At 40.8% G+C, this 25,031-nt stretch overlaps 1 long non-coding RNA gene across 1 annotated transcript; it reads right to left on the bottom strand.

Annotated features, from left to right (window-relative positions):
- Positions 1-17,340: 17,340 nt before the first annotated feature.
- Positions 17,341-21,513, bottom strand: LOC135464174 (uncharacterized). The gene is made up of 3 exons (XR_010443639.1): positions 21,443-21,513; positions 20,551-21,049; positions 17,341-17,696 (listed from the first exon to the last, which is right to left on the bottom strand). It is a non-coding gene; the product is annotated as an uncharacterized LOC135464174 (long non-coding RNA).
- Between the last annotated feature and the right edge of the window lie 3,518 nt (positions 21,514-25,031).

The raw sequence follows: 25,031 nt of genomic DNA, 5'->3' as shown, positions 1-25,031 counted from the left end.
TACGCGCTAGTCTTCCAAATGATTTTGAAGTTACACAAAGATAACCTGACCTTTGCAGAAAAGTTTGTGAAATCTGAGCAACATGGCCTAGAATGAAGGCAGAAGTCAAAATAAAAGAATGAATCGATGATGCCAAACTTGTGTCTGAAAGTGCTTTTCAAAAATTAGTAGAAATGTGACATGACTAATTGAGGATAAGAGTGTAAAAATTCAACTGAGAATAGTTTTGAAGAACTGCAAAGTACAGGATACCTGATCAGCATAGAATAAGACTGACAATGAATGAAATAATAATGTATGCAAGTCTTCTGTATGGATGCGTTTGTTAATTATCCTGAATCTGAGCTTAAGCAGATCAAGGAGTGAGTGCTTGGGGTTTAGCGTCGTACTCAACAATGTTTCAGTCATACGACGATGGAAACAGATCAAGGATAACTCCTGTGTACATGTAGTTAATTGGGATTGAAGGCTTGTAATGTAAACTGTGACTGTAGCAATTTTCATGTGGGTATTTTGTAAATTCTAAGCAAATTTGACACGCATGAAAATGAAGTTTGCATATTATATGTGTAAATGTTTCACTGACTGATTGAGTGGTTAGGATTTAACGTTGTACTTAACAATGTTGCATTGATACAACAACAGAGGATTCCTTAGAGTGCATGTACGTGTAATGTGCCTCCTTGTTGCAGGATGGATTTCCACTGCTCTTTTATCTAGTGCTGCTTGACAGAGACGACTTCCTGAAGGTAAGCGAGGCGTCCGGCCCGAGGCATAATACCGATACAGGCTAACAAGTCGTTGCACTATCCCCTTAATACTGGACTCAATGCGTGTGTGACCCAACACAGGATGGAGCTTGGATCTACCGCTCGAAAGAGACGCTCTACCAAGTGAGCCATCGGGGCAGGTAATTGTTCAAACGTTCAAAATTATTTGACCAGATGAAAACCAGATGAAGACCAAACCTCTTGTTTTCACAGAGGGCAATAAGCTGTGTATGCATCATGAACATGGATGTGAGCATTATGATGACAGCTGAGAGGAAGATGAAGCCAAATGGCTATGATAAGTAGGGCTTCATTTTCCTGTTGGTCTGTGACACCAAGTCTGCTCAATGTTTAGCTCGTCCAGTATATTTGTTCAGGTACTGTTGAGCCAGTTTTGTGAAAAATTTAACCTTTGTCACTGTAAAAAAAGTTTCAGATTTATGTGCCTCTGTGTAATAGCCATTATTTATGTCTTTGAAAACCAATAATAGACTTCCTGTGAGAGACTGCATTATTTCATGCTGATGACGTTGTTGAATGTGTATAAGACATTAGGTCATGGAGCTGTCCACAAGTTGTGGTCACACAAGGACGCGCCAGATATTCTTGACATTAGGTCATGGAGCTGTCCACAAGTTGTGGTCACACAGTGACGTGCGAGATACTCTTGGCTGTGTTATCTTTGGCTGCAGGACATGCTGGTCAACTATGAGACTACTGATAGAGACGGGAAGTCAGCTGCCGGTGTGGAAAAAGCTGTGAAGGCCACTGACCCTCTGCTTCAAGGGTGTGCTTCATGTTAAAACTGAAAAAAAAAAAAAATCATAAAGCAAAACAAAGCTCCATTTAAACAGAGAATGTAATATTTCATGAGCTAACGAGATATTCCACAAGAACAAAATGAACAAAATCACTAGCATTGATCCACTTTACTTTTGAGAGAAAAAAAAAGCTCCATATTACAACAGATATGGTGAAAAAGCACAGAAACGTTTATTTATTTGTATGATTGAAGAAAAATGTAGCAAAGCATTTTCCAACAAGGTGAAACAGTACTGCACATGACATGAAGCTAAGCATTTCTCCACAAGGTGAAACAGTAATGCACATGACATGTAGCAAAGCATTTCTACACAAGGGGAAGCAGTAATGCTCATGATCACTCATGTAAAGCAACACAAAATTTTTCTCTCTTTATTTTTGTAAGGCAAACAGCCTATAAATTTCCTTCGCGCACTGATGTGGACCAATACTAATCCCTTCTCAACTATCGCTATGGGCTTAGTGAAAACCATGACTAAACAAATGAAAACAGGACACACACATCCTATGATGTGCTTAGCTGGCAGGCCACAATCAGTTTTCCACTTACTAAAATGGTTTAATTCTCAGAACTATCAAAATCAGCGAGCCCTGAATGCTACTGGGCTGAAAACCCTGAGCATGATACTCCTTGTCCCACGGAATTTTATCTGAGAATGTGCTCTCAAATCATTGGACAGAAGAATGTAAGAAAAATTTCAATTTTGAAAGCTGTTTGAACTCAGTAGGAAGCATGACAGTCTTGCCATTTAAGTTGAAATTTGAACTTAAAAATGCATTTAATTTTCAGATGAAATTCTGACTTTCTTGCCAAAAAGTGCATAAAATCTGTGATTCAGGGAAGGTGTGATTGTGTGTCCCCATTTGTCTGGTGTTAGTGTATCAGGAATTCTGTAATAATCCATAACTGCTCTTCCAATGCCTGTCATCTATTGAGAGCTCTCACAAATCACATGCAATTAAATCAAGTCTAAATTTTATTTATTTATTTTATTGGTGTTTTATGCTGTACTCAAGAATATTTCACTTATGCAAGGGAGGCCAGCATTATGGTGGGAGGAAACCGGGCACTGGTGAGAGGCTCCTTGGTCATTACACTGCGCTAGAGAGGTAATCAGCTGAGCCTTGGAGGCCTCAAATCAAGTCCAAAAGAATGGTGCCACAATGTATACAATCAGATATATTTTTTGCTACATTTAATACAATATTTAACCGGCTCAAAGAAATGTGCACTAGCGTAGAATCACTGCACTGTCTGTCCACAACTGAGCAAAGATTTCCCTTAGATCTACTGGCAAAGCAGACGCTACATACCGGCTATATATTCAAATACCTGCCATCAGTGCCTTTTGGTCCACGTTTGATTTTTTCCACCCATAATTGCCTTGGCTCTGTCTGGTCCTACCCATGTCTTATGGTCCTCTTATGCAGTGTTCAAATCTAAATTTTACATGAAGATAAAATAGTGGATACTGAAAACAGAGAGACTTGATTCTGCCCGTGCAGAGACATGCTGAGGAATGATTAAACAGGAAGTATTTATATGTTAAACAAACACTTGTTAGGAAGGAAAAAAACTCCTGTCACCTGCGACATAAATGAAGGGCATCTACACATTAAACTCTTAACCTACACATCAATATATGATTCTCTTTCCATTTAAATTTAGGCCTCCTTGCTCGCTGTGATTTAAAGTCCAGATTATGCTGGCTTCCTCCCCTACCGTATGTGAAAAGGTTTGCCAGGAATCTTGGTTTTCCCCGGCTGTCTCCGACCATAATGCTGCCTGCAGTCGTAAAAGTTCATTATTTTTTAAGCAATGTGTTACACACCAATCAAATGAATCAATAAATAATACTGAAATGAATTTTTATTTCATAACATACCTCTAAGGTGGAGTATTTCCACCATGTCGGTTTGTGTTTGATGAATCATGTTTGTTTGTTTGTGAGGATGTACGTAGAGTTGCCAGTGGGTCCGTAAAGTTGCCAGGGGGTCCCTGAAGTTGCCAGCGGGTCCGTGAAGTTGGGATCCCTCTGAACAACAGTACACCCATTCTCGTCCAATAAAATAAAAAGTGGACATAAACTGGATCTTAATAATGAAAAAGTTCAAAGCAGAATTTTCTTTATGTAGCTATCATAATTTAGGATTTGATGTGGATAAAAAACACAAAAAGTAAATGTCCTGTACTTATTTATTTAAAAATACCAGTACTTAACAGGTATTTGTGCTTGCTAAAAGCTAACAAGACGTAGCCTGTAAGCCCACTGTAAATCTGGGACTAATATATTAGGCCCACTGTAAATCTGGGACTAACATATTAGGCCCATGTGGCTTATCTGCACGCTTCTTAAGTGATCGCTGGGGCCGCACAGTATCTGAAAGTATATAAACATACTTTTAAAAGACTTCACTGAAACAGTTTTGTATAATATCTTTATAGTACTGAATACCAGAAAGCCATCATGCCTACATAGGGAGACAGACTGCGTTCATGGTAATATTTTTTCTCCCACGTACCACTTTTTGGAAAGTGAACATGGTCCCGCAGAATGTCAACGAGATCTGTGTATCCGCCGTGGACACCCCAGCAAAAATTATCAGGCTGTTGCGAAATCTGAGCTCACAGTGACACATTACGTATTTTGGAACAACTGTCAGTACAGGTCACAGACCCCCATTAGTTTTCCATAAGCGACAATGTTAACGTTTAGCGCTGTAGCTCAGTCACAAACATTCCGTAGCCAGTAAGCTTTCGTGCATACCTGGCCCAGCCTGTGAGAAAGAAGCCATAAAAATCTTGACATAGGCTGACCGTGAAAATCTGGACCTTTCTATGCCGGCAGATTGGAGGGGTGCCTAGCAACGCCAAGGGGACGTCACTCGCAACCTCATCCCCACCTGTCTCCTTGTGTCCTCTTGCCCAGAATTTAAACCTTTCATCATTAAAACTCATACCTGCCCAAAGCTTTAACAGTTTCCATCATTTTGCTACCAAGCATGCACCTGTACACGACAAACGGCAGGCTGGCAGCGATAAAAAGACTGTACACCCTGAAATACACAGAATAACGTTCGTCCCTTTCGAAAAACGGAAGTTGTAATGGGCGCCTGTGTCCTATCACACCAGCCAACTTTTGTCAAAACCAATAATTCTTGCACCACATGAGTCCTACCATCTCTCAACCTAACACACAACGTTAGGGCTTGATACATGCAAAAACTTTTGAGTAGGAGGAATGTAACTTGGGGTACCTCTATCTTGGAACTGTGTCTGTTTGTCTGCCTCTCATAACTCTCAAGCACGAAGTTCAAAGATTTTAGTGCGCATATCAGTCAAATTATCAAATGGCATAGTACCGTACCGCTGACAGGGGTTTTAGGTCAGCCAAGAGAGTGGAGGACTGCATCCGATTGGCGAAGCCTTTGAGGAAGCTGAACGGCTTGCAGACCCCACTCACCTAGGTAGATCCCAGTTCAATATATGCATAAACCAGGCAAAGGTCATGAAAGCCATATTTGAGAGACAAGCTCGAAACATTCAATTTGGAGTAGATCAGTAATTTTCACATGTTGAATGGGTAAGTCGAAATCTTCAACACCCACACCTGCACTGGCACCTCTTGTCGCGTAATGTTGTTCATCTAACAAGATCTGTTGTCCATCCTGAGGCCAACCTTTCGTCTTAGTTCTTCTTTTGGCTTTCAGCTCTTGAGCTATAGACCCTTCCTGGGATTCCCAGGTGCCTGTATCCTAAGCTACCCTTTCTCTGCTTCCCTGCATCCTCTCCAATTGTTGTCTTACTTTGACAACTTCATGGTCCATCTCCACTTCCACTTTGGACGTATGTGACTGTATTGGAACTCCATTGATACATGTAGCATGCCCCAGTCCAGTGCTCTTTCAGCCTCCTTTGGGGCTATTGTCCATTTTTTAATCTTCCGTAGGTGAAATACTTTTTTCCAGTGTTGTAATACTGTCGCAACATGCATAATACTATACCTTGTGTGATAGAAATGGCTGACTTACCTCCCCTCCCCCAAGTCAGGCCTTCCCCTAAGTGAGCTGTTCATATCCCCGCTTGCCTGTCAATCCAAGGTGTCATCCAGTCTGTAATGATGTGGTCAACAATTCTCCTCGAATGGGCTTTACCAAATGTGACAACTGAACTTTAAATTATTAATGTCAGTTAAAATTTGCCTCGGAAGATATCAGCATGCATAACCACTACCCATAACAACAAGTGAATGATTTTGTTCCATCCAAATGCATAACCTTTAGGAGCATTTAGAACCAAATCTGAATTTACTTAAAGCTAGAAACATATATCTAGGACTGTTTTTGCACTACCTGTGTTAAGAAGTAAGAAATAAATTTGTAAAACAGTCTGGAAGTTCTAAATCATGTAATTGCCCTAGTGTGGCAGTGACGTGTATTTGATCCTTCATGTGAATCGGGTAAAGCGTCTTGCCTAGAAACAGAAATGGCTGAGTTACCTCCCCTTCTCTGTATGTCGGGACATTGAGTGAGCGTTCTCATTCATTCTGGCTTGTCAGCTCGAAGCCTTGCTTTGTGCTGTCGTGTCTGTACTTATGTGAGGATCTTGATATTCAATTGTCCTGAAATCTGCCGTAGGCAAAGTAACAACTTAAAAGTGAATTCAAAAGGTGTACTGGTCCAATATAAGTGTGTAAGACTAAAAACAGCAGCTAAAGTTTTGTATTATCGTTAAGTTGAGGTTACTGTGCCCAGTTACACATGGGGTTGGCAACATATAGTGCGCAATTGACATTCTATAGGCATCTGATTGGTCTAGCACCTTGAATCCTGAGATATCCACTAGAGAGTCCACCTGCAGATACCCTAAACACTGTTGATGTAGAATCTCTTGCCTCCATAGCCTATTTCCATTTCTTTTTTTTTTCATTCTAATCGCCTTTCTGAAGGCTTGTAGAACACGTCAGGGAACAGTACTTTGGGATTCCCTGATTTCCCAGAAAGACAAAATTGTACACATGTAGTCATTCGTCTGCTTTTGCACACTGTAGAATAATTATATGGATGGTAAGAGATAAACACAGGCATCAGTCAAAGGCACAGATAGAAAGTGTATTTCAGCAATCTGACAGGCACAAGGTAACAAGTAGCAGACGCTACAATACGCCTGGTCCGCTAATGTTGCTTAAGCCACCAAAAAGGCAGTACTGTTCATCCGTCCTATCTATCTATGTCCTACTCTAGCCATTACCTGTAAAACCTGCGTGTACTGAAAAAAGATAATTGTAATGGAAAATAAAAAGTGAGCCCAAAAAAATCTACTTTAGCTGTCTCTTGTCAAAAAGAACAAATAGAGCCGCTGAAGCAGTGATGCCAGGGTTCAAGCTGTTAGCTGTGGTTAGAAATCCTGCTCTATTTGGAGTCAGCGTCCAGAACTACATCAGGTAGGACTTTGGATGTGCAAAAGTCTTGAAGGGTGTAGGAAGAATGGCCTCAAAAGGGAATGTGCGGTCACATTTCCACCCAATGGTAAGCCGCCACACTATTTAACCTGAGAAGACCATCTGCTGAAAATAACTGGCCTCAGACCCGCATGAACTTTCCATAATTGGCAATGTTGACGTTTAGCGGTGTAGCTCAGCCCCAAACATTCCATGGTTAATAAGCTTTGGTGCAAACAGGGCTCAGGCTGTGAGAAAACAGCCATGAAAATCTTGACAGAACTAGACTGTCAAAATCTGGACATTTCTATGGAGGCAGCTGGGAGGGGTGCCTAGCAACACCAAGGGGACGTCACCCGAAGCCTCGTCACTTAGGGTCTCGTGCCTTCTCGCCTGGAATTTCAAACTTTCATCATCAAAACTCATACCTGCCCAAAGGTTAGACAATTTCCATAATTCTGATAAATGCACCTGTAAACCAAAAATGGCAGACTGGCAGCGCAAAAAAGACTTGACATTCTAAAATACACAGAATAACATTCATCAGGGATGTACATTCATCCCTCCCGAGGAAATGCACTAATGGGGGGGGGGGGGGGGGGTCATAATTCCAATTGTGCCCAGGTACTGTGACTGCATTGTATTATTCATTGAGCATAGAAGCACATGTACAGAACATGTCTCCAGACTCTAACAATGGAGTCATTGTGAGTGATGAAATAAAGCTCAAGTACGTCACATGTGACAGCGGATTGTGACCATAGAGTTAGTCGACAGACCCCATACCTACACCCCAGGCCGAGGCCATTGGCACATGACATAACAGCCCTGTCTGTGTTGTATGTGAGGTACATGTAGGCAGACTTGACGTGTATTGTACGAAATGTGATCAGGTGGAATGGTTCAGTTATTTACCTCAGATGCCTCTAATGCCTCTGTCAGTCTATACCATCCCAATTCCTAAATGCCTCTGAAAGAAGACTCAGATACACCAATCACAACTCCACTCTCATTACAGGTTTACAATTTGTACCACTGCTCAAGCACTGGTATATTTATGAGAGGTTCCTGAATCATTACGCCGCGGATGGTCGTGGGCTTTCCTTGGGCTCTGCTCGGTTTCCTCCCACCAATAATGCTGGTCGCCATCATATAAGTGAAATATTCTTGAGTACGGCGTAAAACAGTAATCAAATAAATGAATAAATTTAATGCAGGTTTGGATTTAGCAAATAGGCCGAGATCAACTGGGACTATTATAATATCTATTGTATTAGTCTCAGATATCGAACAACCGTTTTATCCTGTTTTGATCCCAGGGAGGAAGTCATTAAGAAATATGTACAGTCAAGAAAAGTTTAGACAGTTAAAAGAAAATTACCTGTTGCATTGGTTACGTTAGCTTCCTTTCAATTCATTTTCTTGAGAGGGAGGTGAAATAAATACTTTTTCATACAAAGTCAAGAAAAGTCTTTAATGGCAGAAAAGTCTGCCATTTACATACAGGTTCTAAATGTACATGTAGTCCGTTACGTAACTACAAAAGAAAGAATTTCTGTACCCGTAGGACTATATGCAAATGTATGTCTTTCGATTTTCTCCATTCTTTATCAACTTCACACTTTCCTGAATCAGGTGTGTTTCTGGGGACGCAACATGATTACATGTACCCATGTAACTGGAGCATGACTTTCAACGACTGAAAAATGTAACTGGAAAAGTCTGCAGTTACACAGTTCTGGTGTGATTCCAGTTCCAGAGTAATAAAGCCAATAAATATATCCAATTCGTCCAGCTACAAAAGAAAGTAGGCTATTGAATGGAAAAGAACGACCCGTGAATCGAGTCAGGTTTAATCAGTGACAGCACATTTAATGTCTCCACATCATTCATGTGTAGAGGGAGTCTGGATTTAAACCAATGTCTCAGGAACTATAAATATCAACTTAGCCCTGCCTGCTTGTTTGAACTCTGTCACCAGTGTGGTGAAATTATCAGGCTCAAATGTCTTATCAATAATTAAGAAGGACGGAATAATTTTGTGTTTGGTGTTGAAAAGGCCACTCCATGTTGCTTCCTGAAAACGTAAATGTAAAAGGTCAGCGCAAGTGTGAGATCGTTAAGAAATGCAGGGTCCCTTTTTAAATTTTGACAGTAACTTTGACCCTGAGAACAGTACGTATAGCATGTACGGTATAGGGGAAATAAATCTGTTATTTTGTTTTGAATGTCGTAAGTGGCAAAAGCATTGTAAATGCTGTAAGGGGCTTTGTACCTTCGTTTCATTACAATTCATCGCACACCAAAATTTTGTTGATCTAATTCATCTAATTGGCTCTCCCAGGTAAGACATGTCAGCTGTTAGTTTTTGGTTTATTTATGACATGAATATAACAAGCTCTAAACTGTACAAGTCTTGTCGGCATAGATAAGCCGATTAAGTGTGTAATTCGAAGTTTGTAGGCATGTAGATTTCGGTGTCTGTAAGCGGTAAACAAGCGTGATCGCAGTCATGACCTTGAAAGTTACTTACAGCGTGATAAACATGAATCTGATGTGTTGTGTTATATGCTACGATATTCAGGTGTAAACAAGAATGACATACTGTAGCTTAGTGCATGTACAAGTGATCGATAGGGTTGAGTGGTTATTCTAGGAAAATAAGTTGATGTGCAAGAACAAGGTCATGTCAAACTGTTTAGTTCAAGGGCGATAACTCCTGATAGGTAAATGCACATTGCTGTTCCTAATATGAGGTTTACATCATTTGAGGGACAGTAAAGTGACATTTTAGAGTGAGGATTTATTATTATGCATGTAGTGCATGGTGATTTACAGATTATGATATGTTTTGACAGTGAAAAGAGATAAATGTAATAATAGATTTTAACACTTGGTTAATATTTAGTTTCATACTGTATTTGACATTGAACTAATACAGTGATTGATTCTAAGGGAGGTAACTCTACTCGCATTAACAAGCCAAGAGCTATTGAGGTTGAATTAATATGTCACTCTATGTAAAATGATTCCAGATCATGATGATAGTGCAGACTGGGTTGTAGGCTGAATACATACATATACCATAAGTTCATAGAGGTATGCTGTTCTCTGGGTATTGTAATGTAAACAGTAAAGTGCTCAAGTACTGTATGCTCAACCGCCTGATACATCTGTCATCGATGTCATTGTTTTTTTTTGTACCTTTGTTTCAATACACAATTCATCGCACAAACCAAAATTTGTTGATCTAATTCATCTAATTGGCTCTCCCCAGGGTGTTGGATCCAAATGGCCATGGAAGCATGTTCCACAGGGTTACACAAGCTGTTGCTCTCGTTCAAACCCTAAAGGAGTCCTACTCATGCGCTGCCTGAAGGGACAAGCCTCCCGGTCTCTATGACTACACCACCACTAAACAACCTAAGTCTAAGTCATGCTCAGCAAACACATCCTCAAAGTCAATTAACAATCGACGAAAAGCACTGGCCTGTTCCTCTGTCAGTTACCCCTATTATACAAGTCTACCAAATATGGCGGCAATTTCCGTTGCCATTACACTCTGGCTCCCTATCGCTACCATAGTGTCTATCTCCAAAGCACACACCAGAAACTGTGCCTTGCCTAAGGGTAACTTCCTGCTCCCCACCATAAACCACTTCCAACGGGAGCGAACTAGGGTGGTTCCTGACAACACGGGGAAACAACAACCCTTTCTACTGGAAGTCAAAGTCCTTAACTATCTCACCCACAGAACTACCCGTAGGAAAACTCCAATGAGGTTGATACCACCTGATTGTACAAATCCCTATTAAGGATAGTCATTTTAGAGGTCGTATCTATGACAACCCCTGATTGGGAGCCTCCTAATTTAGGTGGTATTACCACAGACCAACCTACACCTACCAACCGCCCTGCTTCCCACACTGCCAATTAGCCCGTCATGGACAAGGATTGATAACTGGGAGCCAGGCCACACAAGATTAACTGAGGAAACCTCCCTTGGAGATACCCTGGTCACACTAACTTTATCACCAGTACTCTGGGATGGCCTCGATGGACTCCTCCCCAGAAATACAACATTAACGGTTGGGACTAGGGGAACTAGTATGGGGTCGAACACTATGCCTAACTAACGGTAACCCCCCCTTGGGAATCCCACCTATTTTACTAGGCTGCGGCGAATGTGGCACTGCATCTGATGGACTTGTATCAAAGTCATGGGGTCGACACAGGGCCTTCATTATTAAGGTGATCAGGTCGTCCAAAGTTGGTCGACCCTTGGGCACCATTCCCGCTGACTTAACACACTCCACCGACATAGGAACCTCAACCTATTGTACCCCTGCCTTACTTTCCAGCTCAAAAGTTATCTGCCGGCTAGAGCAATTACAAAGTAACGTCCTTTGATTCTGCAGAGCAGAAGAAACATACTTAAGAGCTATATGGATCGAGGTAGGTCGCTTTTCTAAGGCAAACAGGGCGGCAGACTTTTCGCCACATCCCCTGAAGAAATGATCTTCAGCTAATGACTGACCATACTCTCAGGGGCACCAGGATATCCCTCAGTGGCCAACACCAAACAACCATCATTGAAATCTTCAAGGGCCTCTCCCCTCACTCGCTCCTCCGTAAACAACCACGTCCGAACTACCTCGGGGGGGTCATGTTTACCCTACCGTTGTTTGAAATATTTGAACAAGATTCTACTCCACAACACCTGGTCTGATAAAACTGTATCTCGCAAACTCTCTTTGGAGCCTTAACCTATCTCGATCGGACTGTTTGTATCGCTTAGCGTCAGATTCGAACTGAAAACTAAAGGTAGCCCACTCACTAGCCTGAGCACTAAAAGATGCTAACTGCATGGGCGGAGGACTACGTCGCTTACCCCGACTCTACTCTAATTAAACGTTTCCTACCACTGCCAGAGGCGCCGAGTCGGTTTTTCCCCTCAGAGCCCTGACTACTAGGATTCTGGAATTGTACTCTAGGCTTATGTATCTTACTCCCATAAACCTCAGCCCCATTTCATGCCTACTAAATCTCTGCTCAAAACGATCCCCTAACTTATCCACAAGGCGTTCCACAAACTCGTGAATCGACAATGGCGACCGCACATCAACCCCCTGAAGTAGCCATGCTAACAAGAAACCAACTATCACTACCCAGTACCTAACCTAGTCACGTAGTTTCATTACCTTAAAATACATATAACTCAGCTTACCAGCTTAGCTGTAGCCGTTACGACTTGAGAAGACAAGGAGCCAACAACACCAGATACATGCATACACTGACGAACATAACAGAGACAACCACCGTAACACATTTGCCATCCCAAGTGAGCTATCAACCATACAATAAATAGGCCGGCCAGAAAGTTACCAAAAGCAACCCACCGAAGGCAGCATACTATTGCCCTGAGGTACATAGCCCTCTCAATTACCATAACCAAACCGAACCAAACTACAACACAACTGCATAAGCATAACCCAATACAAACACTACTCTAATAGACAATATACTTAGCATGCAAGGATTATACGCCTGTTGCACACAAAACAGCATGAAAATTAGTCTGAATTTCCCCCCTATGTGTATAGAGAGCGGATCAAAGGCCAGTGCGACTTCAATCAGTAAAACTTCATTACCTTCAGCACTACACACAAACAAGGGACTCAAGACTTTACAATCCAATGCACAGACACAGGAAAAAGTCTAATATATGGGAGAGGGACACATGTAAAAAGTAACCATGATCATTTTGGAAAATATCTTCAGAAATCTTTAGATTCAACCAGGCTAACTGAATGCAGGTTAGATGCATACAAGCACACGGAAATCACCGTGAGTAACAGCTCAGCTTGCCCAGGGCGGGCACTGAGAATTTAGACAAACATTAGGTTATTAGACATAAAACTGCCACTTCTCTTCACCCTCAAAAAAAACAAAAAACAACCCACAAAGACACACCAAGTTATGGCGTTCGAAATGCTACACTTCTGACACCAGTGTTGTTGAAGATGGGAGAGCCGCTGCAGGCCTTAGCAGAGGTTCAGGAGGTAGAATTCCTTGCTCCGTTGCTCCTGGCTCTAGCGCTTGTTGTTCGCTCTGCTGTCTTGCTTGATCTTGTCCCGTCTTCTATGGTGGCAGACCCAGATATCAGGGCGCGGAAGGAATTCGGCTGTGACAAAGTCTCATTCATTTCTACAACACCAAGGTGCAGTATTTAATTTAATTTAATAAATGTTGTTCCTTTGTATGACTGACACCAGATATATGTGAACACTTTTTTCCTTTTTTTCTATAATTAGAAATGAAATATGACATAGCCATAGTATCACATATTTCGTGATAGTGAATGAATGAGTACGATGACCAGGTTTTCTCAGCTACGGGCAACACAGTTGCAGGAACACGGACAACAGTAAATGACACAAACAATGCTGAAGGTTCATCACACTTATTCACAGTGTCCTGACCCGTAGATCTATGTGTACGTATAAATCCGGGAGCTACCTATAGCTGTGAAAATGGGAAAGAAACTGAGCATGTACATTAACACTTTAGTTTAACTAATGCAACAACTGTGTTTAACTTAATTCTGGTCAGGTACATTGTAGGTGTCTGATTGATTGTCCATGGTATTCTTCAGCTGAAGAATATACGTATAATGCAAGCTCAGTAAACGTTGGAAAATATCGAACATTAGAAAGAAATAGTTTCTAATTGTTTGTGATATGCATAGCTACTGCCTGTATATGGTCCACATGTTATGATCTTCAGATCAGTTGCCTCTTGTCAAGTGCCCAGATGGTGGCTTCTTGGTGCGTCAGTACTGTATGGGCCACATACCCACTACCTGTGCAGTCCCCATGGTGTATGGGCCGCATACCCACTACCTGTGCAGTCTCTATGGTATAAGGTCCACATTTTATGATCTACAGATCAGTTGTCTCTTGTTAAGCGCCCAGATGCTGGCTTCTTGGTGCGTCAGTAATGTTGGAAATCACCTACAGGTGGTGAATTCCTCAGTGTGGTCTTCGTTGCAGATGTCAAGATGCAGGGAGAGTCACTTGTATTCCACGGGAATTGTTAATTTGCGTAATCTATCAACAGAGAACAGGTTCAATGTATTAGCCACATTAGGGTTTGGAAACTGTTCAGAACACTAGTCGCTTACACTGGCCAGAGAGAATATGATTAGTTTGAAAATAAATCAGGATGATCATTGGAAGAAAAGATTTGTCAGATTTTGAAATGTCCCTCTAGTTTCCATCATTCCGAATTGATTTATTTTACTTATTCGATTGGTGTTTTACACTGCACTCAAGAATATTTCACTTATACCACGGCGGCCAGCATCATGGTGGAAGGAAACTGGGCAGAGCCCTCAGCCCTTCCCACTTACGGCCGGAAAGGAAGCCTGCATGAGCTGGACTCGAACTCACAGCGACCGCATTGGTGAGAGACTCCTGGATCATTAAGCTGCTCTAGCGCGATAACCAACTGAGCCACGGAGGCCCCGCGAAATGTTCGACTATGAAATGATGTGAATAGCAGAAAAGACATTCTTCTCAAGATGGAATGCATATGCTAAACGGTAAAACAGTCATTAGTGAAGTTTTAGAAATGCTCCTTGTGTGTAATATAAATGGTGTGTATAGCCCTGCTACTGCTCCACGTGAGGAGAGAATCGAACATTACAAAATACTCTACACTTTATTATGTTACATGTGTAAGAGTTCATGACCAAATTATTGATGGACATCATAAATGAAAGATACAACCCTTACCAATGAAATCAAGAAATGTATTCCCATGTCGGAGCTGCGTCATATGTGATGGAGGAGAGAAAGAAATTAGAATGACATAATAATAGAACACATCCTATCCTAAAGACATTATAACAGAACATGTCCTATCCTAAAGCCATTATAACAGAACATGTCCTATACACTAATTAGATGTGGTATTTTATATTTAACAGAGTATATCAAATGAAAGACATTTGTTTACATTAGCTTCGGGGAGAAAATAGGACATTGTTGGTAAAACAGATCTTTCAAACCAGTGTACCAGTTGCCTGGAGGAAATGGCAGAGTTATCTCCCTTTACCCACGGGTAAGGCCTTCCTCGGAGTGGGCTGTTCACATGTATCATGGCTTGTCAATCTGTGGTGTAATATTTTGTTTTCCTGTCTTTCATAATGAGATGAACTTGGTTTATGTTGAGACGTTTAATTCTTGTTGACCATGAAATGTGAAAAGCAATATATGAAAGATTAAACCAGAAAATATCACCATTTGAACTGTAAATATTCTAACCACAAAACTCTGTAATTTTGTGTCCCTAAGGCATAATTTTTAATTTAAGGAAGAAAATATATATTTGTTTTGAAAACTTAATCTACCGTAAATTGAAAAGTATGTGTAAGTATAGTTTTGCTCTCCCTGTCTGTTATAAAGCAATAAATAAAGAGAAGCTTTTTAATTATCTCTGAAAAGACGAGAAACAGGGGGAATAACTCTTTGAGCCATATGCACAATATATGCAGTTGATGTTAACAGATGAAAACTCTGCTGACAGCTCAATACAGTCCATGTTGATATAATGAAGTCATGAAAGAAATGACTGAAAATTGTAAATGAATGTGTAAATAAAGGGATGACAGAAAACGTCACCCTGGTAAGAAACAGGTGTGTGTATAGCAGTGGATGGCCATTTTCAACTTTCACTTATCAATATCCTCCAGGATAGTGAAGAGCTGAAGAAGTATAAAGCAAACAGAAAATAGTTCATGCTGACACGAAACAGAGTAGAATCCTTAAGAAAAGACATGTAATTTTAACACAGATGTAAATGTTCTGAAAAGTGTAAAGACAGGAACTGTACAAATGTTAGGCATGGATGAAACGAATGACAGCTATTTTGTCCTGCCATATTGCACTTAAGGCATGGATTGAGCTGGTTTTCATAAATCTAGTTAAAGGAGTTTGTGGAAATCACAAAATACTGAAATAGTTCTGCTAAAAGCTGCAAGCAATGACAATGTACGAAATCCTGAGATGTGCAAAAGTCATGTCAGTACGCGCTAGTCTTCCAAATGATTTTGAAGTTACACAAAGATAACCTGACCTTTGCAGAAAAGTTTGTGAAATCTGAGCAACATGGCCTAGAATGAAGGCAGAAGTCAAAATAAAAGAATGAATCGATGATGCCAAACTTGTGTCTGAAAGTGCTTTTCAAAAATTAGTAGAAATGTGACATGACTAATTGAGGATAAGAGTGTAAAATTTCACCTGAGAATAGTTTTGAAGAACTGCAAAGTACAGGATACCTGATCAGCATAGAATAAGACTGACAATGAATGAAATAATAATGTATGCAAGTCTTCTGTATGGATGCGTTTGTTAATTATCCTGAATCTGAGCTTAAACAGATCAAGGAGTGAGTGCTTGGGGTTTAGCGTCGTACACAACAATGTTTCAGTCATACGACGATGGAAACAGATCAAGGATAACTCCTGTGTACATGTAGTTAATTGGGATTGAAGGCTTGTAATGTAAACTGTGACTGTAGCAATTTTCATGTGGGTATTTTGTAAATTCTAAGCAAATTTGACACGCATGAAAATGAAGTTTGCATATTATATGTGTAAATGTTTCACTGACTGATTGAGTGGTTAGGATTTAACGTTGTACTTAACAATGTTGCATTGATACAACAACAGAGGATTCCTTAGAGTGCATGTACGTGTAATGTGCCTCCTTGTTGCAGGATGGATTTCCACTGCTCTTTTATCTAGTGCTGCTTGACAGAGACGACTTCCTGAAGGTAAGCGAGGCGTCCGGCCCGAGGCATAATACTGATACAGGCTAACAAGTCGTTGCACTATCCCCTTAATACTGGACTCAATGCGTGTGTGACCCAACCCAGGATGGAGCTTGGATCTACCGCTCGAAAGAGACGCTCTACCAAGTGAGCCATCGGGGCAGGTAATTGTTCAAACGTTCAAAAGTATTTGACCAGATGAAAACCAGATGAAGACCAAACCTCTTGTTTTCACAGAGGGCACTAAGCTGTGTATGCATCATGAACATGGATGTGAGCATTATGATGACAGCTGAGAGGAAGATGAAGCCAAATGGCTATGATAAGTAGGGCTTCATTTTCCTGTTGGTCTGTGACACCAAGTCTGCTCAATGTTTAGCTCGTCCAGTATATTTGTTCAGGTACTGTTGAGCCAGTTTTGTGAAAAATTTAACCTTTGTCACTGTAAAAAAAGTTTCAGATTTATGTGCCTCTGTGTAATAGCCATTATTTATGTCTTTGAAAACCAATAATAGACTTCCTGTGAGAGACTGCATTATTTCATGCTGATGACGTTGTTGAATGTGTATAAGACATTAGGTCATGGAGCTGTCCACAAGTTGTGGTCACACAAGGACGCGCCAGATATTCTTGACATTAGGTCATGGAGCTGTCCACAAGTTGTGGTCACACAGTGACGTGCGAGATACTCTTGGCTGTGTTATCTTTGGCTGCAGGACATGCTGGTCAACTATGAGACTACTGATAGAGACGGAAAGTCAGCTGCCGGTGTGGAAAAAGCTGTGAAGGCCACTGACCCTCTGCTTCAAGGGTGTGCTTCATGTTAAAACTGAAAAAAAAAATCATAAAGCAAAACAAAGCTCCATTTAAACAGAGAATGTAATATTTCATGAGCTAACGAGATATTCCACAAGAACAAAATAAACAAAATCACTATCATTGATCCACTTTACTTTTGAGAAGAAAAAAAAGCTCCATATTACAACAGATATGGTGAAAAAGCACAGAAACGTTTATTTATTTGTATGATTGAAGAAAAATGTAGCAAAGCATTTTCCAACAAGGTGAAACAGTAATGCACATGACATGAAGCTAAGCATTTCTCCACAAGGTGAAACAGTAATGCACATGACATGTAGCAAAGCATTTCTACACAAGGGGAAGCAGTAATGCTCATGATCACTCATGTAAAGCAACACAAAATTTTTCTCTCTTTATTTTGGTAAGGCAAACAGCCTATAAATTTCCTTCGCGCACTGATGTGGACCAATACTAATCCCTTCTCAACTGTCGCTATGGGCTTAGTGAAAACCATGACTAAAAGATTGAAAACAGGACACACACATCCTATGATGTGCTTAGCTGGCAGGCCACAATCAGTTTTCCACTTACTAAAATGTTTTAACTCTCAGAACTATCAAAATCAGCTAGCCCTGAATGCTACTGGACTGAAAACCCTGAGCATGATACTCCTTATCCCACGGAATTTTATCTGATAATGTGCTCTCAAATCATTGGACAGAAGAATGTATGAAAAATTTCAATTTTGAAAGCTGTTTGAACTGAGTGGGAAACATGACAGTCTTGCCATGTAAGTTGAAATTTGAACTTAAAAATGCATTTAATTTTCAGATGTAATTCTGACTTTCTTGCCAAAAAGTGCATAAAATTTGTCATTCAGGGAAGGTGTGATTGTGTGTCCCCATTTGTCTGGTCTTAGTGTATCAGGAATTCTGTAATAATCCATAACTGCTCTTCCAATGCCTGTCGTTTATTGAGAGCTCTCGCAAATCACAGGCAATTAAATCAAGTCTAAATTTTATTTATTTTTTTGATTGGTGTTTTATGCTGTACTCAAGAATATTTCACTGATGCAAGGGTGGCCAGCTTTATGGTGGGAGGAAACCGGGCACTTGTGAGAGGCTCCTTGGTCATTACACTGCGCTAGAGAGGTAATCAGCTGAGCCTTGGAGGCCTCAAATCAAGTCTAAAAGAATGGTGCCACAATGTATACAATCAGATATAGTTTTTGCTACATTTAATAAAATATTTAACCGGCTCAAAGAAATGTGCACTAGCGTAGAATCACTGCACTGTCTGTCCACAACTGAGCAAAGATTAGCCTTAAATCTACTGGCAAAGCAGACGCTATATACCGGCTATATATTCAAATACCTGCCATCAGTGCCTTCTGGTCCACGTTTGATTTTTTCCACCCATAATTGCCTTGGCTCTTTCTGGTCCTACCCATGTCTTATGGTCCTCTTATGCAGTGTTCAAACCTAAATTTTACTTGAAGATAAAATAGTGGATACTGAAGAGAGAGACTTCATTCTGCCCGTGCAGAGACATGCCGAGGAATTGTTATAGGTTACATAATTACGATTATTTATATATTGACCATGTTGTTTATATGATTCATTACATGTATAATCACATTATTTATTTGTTATATTATATTGACAGTATTGTTTGTATTATTTGATATATGTATTAGCCCTTACTCAGACCTATAGAATTGTATAAGATAAGATGTGTACATGCACGTCACAGGGCATACCACTGTATTAAATTAATAATAAAATGTATCATTTGGTGTATATGTAAATCAATATGCTACACCTATTTACTCATATAGAATATATCGTATATTTACCTACATGTTTACCTACTTGTTTAAAGATTGTATGTACGCGCTCCTGTGGTCGGGATACCCATCTGCTACCGAGTCATTATGAATGACTCGGGGTAGAGGATTAGCCCGATTAGCGGGAGCGTGCATGTATAGAAAGGGCCGCTCTCTAGGGCGCCTGTACAAGGTTACGGTCGTCCGTGGAGACACTTGTTCTTGCCTGTTCTGTGAATGCGTTGCCACGTCGGTCAGCTATAAAGTCGGGCACAGAGTGGTAGGACTTCACTTCCACTTGTGTGCTCGATAATTGACTGACTGGCTTCGTATTTCTTATTACAGGTAAGTAACAGGTGTCCCAGCGTAAGACCTATAGTTAAATTGTATTACATGTACGTATTGATTCATAAGTACGATTATCGAATATTATATAATTTACGGTTTGTCGAATATTATTGTTAAATATTAAATACATTTATATACTTGTAAATAAGCGGTGCAAATGTTACGGATATACATGTATGCACCTGTTTATCTTAATATTTGTCTCTTTAATAAAAGAAGACTTCCACTTGTGTGCTCGATAATTGACTGACTGGCTTCGTATTTCTTATTACAGCTCTACCTATAGCAAACCTCAGCAAACGGCAAAGGGTGCTAGCATCAGGACAGAACCAAGACTATAATAGAATGATTAAACAGGAAGTATTTATATGTTAAACAAACACTTGTTAGCAAGGAAAAAAACTCCTGTCACCTGCGACATAAATGAAGGGCATCTACACATTAAACTCTTAACCTACACATCAATATATGATTCTCTTTCCATTTAAATTTAGGCCTCCTTGCTCGCTGTGATTTAAAGTTCAGCTTATGCTGGCTTCCTCCCCTGCCATATGTGAGAAGGTTTGTCAGGAATCCTGGCTTTCCCCGGCTGTCTCCAACCATAATGCTGCCTGCAGTCGTAAAAGTTATTTTTTTTTAGCAATGTGCTACACACCAATCAAATTAATAAATAAATAATACTGAAATGAATTTTTATTTCATAACATACCTCTGATGTGGAGTATTTCCACCATGTCGGTTTGTGTTTGATGAATCATGTTTGTTTGTTTGTTTGTGAGGATGTACGTAGAGTTGCCAGTGGGTCCGTAAAGTTGCCAGCGGGTCCGTGAAGTTGACAGCGGGTCCGTAAAGTTGGGATCCCTCTGAACAACAGTACACCCATTCTCGTCCAATAAAATAAAAAGTGGACATAAACTGGATCTTAATAAAGAAAAAGTTCGAAGCAGAATTTTCTTTATGTAGCTATCATAATTTAGGATTTCATGTGGATTAAAAACACAAAAAGTAAATGTCCTGTACTTAATTATTTAAAAATACCAGTACTTAACAGGTATTTGTGCTTGGTAAAAGCTAACAAGACGTAGCCTGTAAGCCCACTGTAAATCTGGGACTAATACATTAGGCCCACTGTAAATCTGGGACTAACATATTAGGCCCATGTGGCTTATCTGCACGCTTCTTAAGTGATCGCTGGGGCCGCACAGTATCTGAAAGTATATAAACATACTTTGAAAAGACTTCACTGAAACAGTTTTGTATAATATCTTTATAGTACTGAATACCAGAAAGCCATCATGCCTACATAGGGACACAGACTGCGTTCATGGTAAAAAATTTTCTCCCACGTACCACTTTTTGGAAAGTGAACATGGTCCCGCAGAATGTCAACGAGATCTGTGTATCCGCCGTGGATTGCCCAGCAAAAATTATCAGGCTGTTGCGAAATCTGAGCTCACAGTGACACATTACGTATTTTGGAACAACTGTCAGTAGGCCTACAGGTCACAGACCCCCATTAGTTTTCCATAAGCGACAATGTTAACGTTTAGCGCCGTAGCTCAGTCACAAACATTCCGTAGTCAGTAAGCTTTCGTGCATACCTGGCCCAGCCTGTGAGAAAGAAGCCATAAAAATCTTGACATAGGCTGACCGTGAAAATCTGGACCTTTCTATGCCGGCAGCTGGGAGAGGTGCTTAGCAAGGCCAAGGGGACGTCACTCACAGCCTCATCCCCACCTGTCTCCTTGTGTCCTCTTGCCCAGAATTTCAACCTTTCATCATTAAAACTCATACCTGCCCAAAGCTTTATCAATTTCCATCAGTTTGCTACCAAGCATGCACCTGTACACAAAAACGGGCAGGCTGGCTGCGATAAAAAGACTGTACACCCTAAAATACACAGAATAACGTTCGTCCCTTTCGAAAAACGGAAGTTGTAGCCTAATGGGCGTCTGTGTCCTATCACTCCAGCCAACTTTAGTCAAAACCAATAATTCTTGCACCACATGATTCCTACCATCTCTCAACCTAACACACAACGTTAGGGCTTGATACATGCAAAAACTTTTGAGTAGGAGGAATGTAAGTTGGGGTACCTCTATCTTGGAACTGCGTCTGTTTGTCTGCCTCTCATAACTCTCAAGCACGAAGTTAAAAGATTTGTAGTGCGCATACCATTTAAAATATCAAATGGCATAGTAGCGTACCACTGACGGGGGTTCTAGGTCAGCCAAGGGAGTGGAGGACTGCATCCGAGGACTGAAGCCTTTGAGGAAGCTGAACGGCTTGCAGACCCCACTCACCTAGGTAGATCCCAGTTCAATATATGCATAAACCAGGCAAAAGTCATGAAAGCCATATTTGAGAGACAAGCTCGAAACATTCAATTTGGCGTAGATCAGTAATTTTCACATGATGAATGGGTAAGTCGAAATCTTCAACATCCACACCTGCACTGGCACCTCTTGTCGCGTAATGTTGTTCATCTAACAAGATCTGTTGTCCATCCTGAGGCCAACCTTTCGTCTTAGTTCTTCTTTTGGCTTCCAGCTCTTGAGCTATAGACCCTTCCTGGCATTCCCAGGTGCCTGTATCCTAAGCTACCCTTTCTCTGCTTACCTGCATCTTCTCCTATTGTTGTTTTACTTTGACAACTTCATGGTCCATCTCCACTTTTATTTTGGAAGTATGTGACTGTATTGGAACTCCATTGATACATGTAGCATGTCTCAGTCCAGTGCTTTTTCAGCCTCCTTTGGGGCTATTGTCCATTTTTTAATCTTTCATAGGTGAAATACTTTTTTCCAGTGTTGTAATACTGTCGCAACATGCTTAATACTATACCTTGTGCGATGGAAATGGCTGACTTACCTCCCCTTCCCCAAGTCAGGCCTTCCCCTAAGTGAGCTGTTCATATCCCCACTGGCTTGTCAATCCAAGGTGTCATCTAGTCTGTAATGATGTGGTCAACAATTCTCCTCGAATGGGCTTTACCAAATGTGACAACTGAACTTTAAATTATTAATGTCAGTTAAAATTTGCCTCAGAAGATATCAGTATGCATAACCACTACCCATAAGAACAAGTGAATGATTTTGTTTCATCCAAATGCATAACCTTTAGGAGCATTTAGAACCAAATCTGAATTTACTTAAAGCTAGAAACATATATCTAGGACTGTTTTTACACTTCCTGTGTTAAGAAGTAGGAAATAAATCTGTAAAACCGTCTGGAAGTTCTAAATCATGTAATTGCCCTAGTGTGGCAGTGACGTGTATTTGATCCTACATGTCAATAGGGTAAAGCGTCTTGCCTAGAAACAGAAATGGCTGAGTTACCTCCCCTTCTCTGTATGTCTGGACATTGAGTGAGCTTTCTCATTCATTCTGGCTTGTCAGCACGAAGCCTTGCTTTGTGCTGTCGTGTCTGTACTTATGTGAGGATCTTGATATTCAATTGTCCTGAAATCTGCCGTAGGCAAAGTAACAACTTAAAAGTGAATTCAAAAAGTGTACTGGTCCAATATAAGTGTGTAAGACTAAAAACAGCAGCTAAAGTTTTGTATTATCGTTAAGTTGAGGTTACTGTGCCCAGTTACACATGGGGTTGGCAACATATAGTGCCCAATTGACATTCTATAGGCATCTGATTAGTCTAGCACCTTGAATCCTGAGATATCCACTAGGGAGTCCACCTGCAGATACCCTAAACACTGTTGATGTAGAATCCCTTGCCTCCATACGCCTATTTCCATTTCTTTATTTTTCATTCTAATCGTCTTTCTGAAGGCTTGTAGAACACGTCAGGGAACAGTACTTTGGGATTCCCTGATTTCCCAGAAAGACAAAATTGTACACATGTAGTCATTCGTCTGCTTTTGCACACTGTAGAATAATTATATGGATGGTAAGAGATAAACACAGGCATCAGTCAAAGGCACAGATAGAAAGTGTATTTCAGCAATCTGACAGGCAGATGGTAACAAGTAGCAGACGCTACGATACGCCTGATCCGCTAATGTTGGTTAAGCCACCAAAAAGGCAGTACTGTCCATCCGTCCTATCTATTATTAAATCTATTATCATCATGTGATCATGCTCTAGCCATTACCTGTAAAACCTGCGTGTACTGAAAAAAGATAATTGTAATGGAAAATAAAAAGTGAGCCAAAAAAATCTCCTTTAGCTGTCTCTTGTCAAAAGAACAAATAAACAAATAGAGCCGTTGAAGCAGCGATGCCAGGGTTCAAGCTGGTAGCTGTGGTTAGAAATCCTGCTCTATTTGGAGTCAGCGTCCAAAACTACATCAGGTAGGACTTTTGATGTGCAAAAGTCTTGAAGGGTGTAGAAAGAATGGCCTCAAAAGGGAATGTCCGGTCACATTTCCACCCAATGGTAAGCCGCCACACTATTTAACCTGAGAAGACCATCTGCTGAAAATAACTGGCCCCAGACCCGAATGAACTTTCCATCATTGGCAATTGACGTATAGCGGTGTAGCTCAGCCCCAAACATTCCATGGTTAATAAGCTTTGGTGCAATCAGGGCTCAGGCTGTGAGAAAACAGCCATGAAAATCTTGACAGAACTAGACTGTCAAAATCTGGACATTTCTATAGAGGCAGCTGGGACGGGTGCCTAGCAACACTAAGGGGGACGTCACCCGAAGCCTCGTCACTAAGGGTCTCGTGGCCTTCCCGCCTGGTATTTCAAACTTTCATCATTAAAACTCATACCTGCCCAAAGGTTAGACAATTTCCATAATTCTGATAAATGCACCTGTAAACCAAAAATGGCAGACTGGCAGCGAAAAAAAGACTTGACATTCTAAAATACACAGAATAACATTCATCAGGGATGTACATTCATCCCTCCCGAGGAAATGCACTAATGGCGGGGGGGGGGGGGGGGGGGGGGGGGGGGGGGGGAGTCATGATTCCAATTGTGCCCAGGTACTGTGACTGCATTGTATTATTCATTGAGCACAGAAGCACATGTACAGAACATGTCTCCAGACTCTAACAGTGGAGTCATTGTGAGTGATGAAATAAAGCTCCAGTACGTCACATGTGATAGCGGATTGTGACCATAGAGTAAGTTGACAGACCCCATACCTATACCACAGGCCGAGGCCATTGGTACATGACATAACAGCCCTGTCTGTGTTGTATGTGAGGTACATGTAGGCAGAC

This window comes from Liolophura sinensis, chromosome 3 (assembly GCF_032854445.1).
Source record: "Liolophura sinensis isolate JHLJ2023 chromosome 3, CUHK_Ljap_v2, whole genome shotgun sequence".
Lineage (NCBI taxonomy): Eukaryota > Metazoa > Mollusca > Polyplacophora > Chitonida > Chitonidae > Liolophura > Liolophura sinensis.
The sequence above is the reverse complement of the archived record's forward strand: the minus strand, read 5'-3'. Positions and strand labels throughout refer to the sequence as shown.